This window comes from Cucurbita maxima, unplaced genomic scaffold (assembly GCF_002738345.1).
Source record: "Cucurbita maxima cultivar Rimu unplaced genomic scaffold, Cmax_1.0 Cma_Scf06977, whole genome shotgun sequence".
In the NCBI taxonomy this organism is placed as follows: Eukaryota; Viridiplantae; Streptophyta; class Magnoliopsida; order Cucurbitales; family Cucurbitaceae; genus Cucurbita; species Cucurbita maxima.
Window position 1 is genome coordinate 1 of NW_019278992.1, and position 734 is coordinate 734.

Consider the following 734-nt stretch of genomic DNA (forward strand, 5'->3'; position numbering starts at 1 on the left):
TTACAAGCGGGTGGTGAACGGTCTTTTCAGTCTCATATAGGCTTTGTTCCCAAATTTTATATTATTGTGATAGAAGCTATAAATCACCATTATATTCATTGGTCAGATATTGCAATTGTGAAGAAGTCCTCCTTATATAAGTATCTTTTCTTTTCTCTCCTACCCACCTTATACATAACATGTTAAATTAACTCATACTTAAAAAAATCATTTCTCTCTTTTGGAGATGCGGGATATCGATCCCCGTACCTCTTGGTCAGATATTGCAATTGTGAAGGAGTAAGTCCTCCTTATATAAGTATCTTTTCTTTTTCTCTTGTACCCACCTTATACATAACATGTTAAATTAACTCATACTTATAAAAATCACTTCTTTCTTTTGGAGATGCGGGGTATCGATCCCTGTACCTCTCGCATGCTAAGCGAGCCCTTTACCATCTGAGCTGCATCCCCACAATTTTTGCATCACAAAACCCTAAATTTTTCGTCATCAATAATAGTGAAAATGAAGAAATATTGCTACACAACAGGTCATGAATACCCTAAATTTTTCGTCATCAATAATAGTGAAAATGAAGAAATATTGCTACACAACAGGTCATGAATTAGGAAAAATTGAAAAGAAACAATATATTTAATAATAAGTAGTCTAATTTTTGGAGATGCGGGGTATCGATCCCCGTACCTCTCACATGCGAAGCGAGCGCTCTACCATCTGAGCTACATCCCCATGA

General features: G+C 35.8%; 1 non-coding gene across 1 annotated transcript; it reads right to left on the bottom strand.

Moving 5' to 3' along the window:
- Positions 1-657: 657 nt before the first annotated feature.
- Positions 658-730, bottom strand: TRNAA-CGC. Its single transcript has one exon. It is a non-coding gene; the product is annotated as a tRNA-Ala (tRNA).
- Between the last annotated feature and the right edge of the window lie 4 nt (positions 731-734).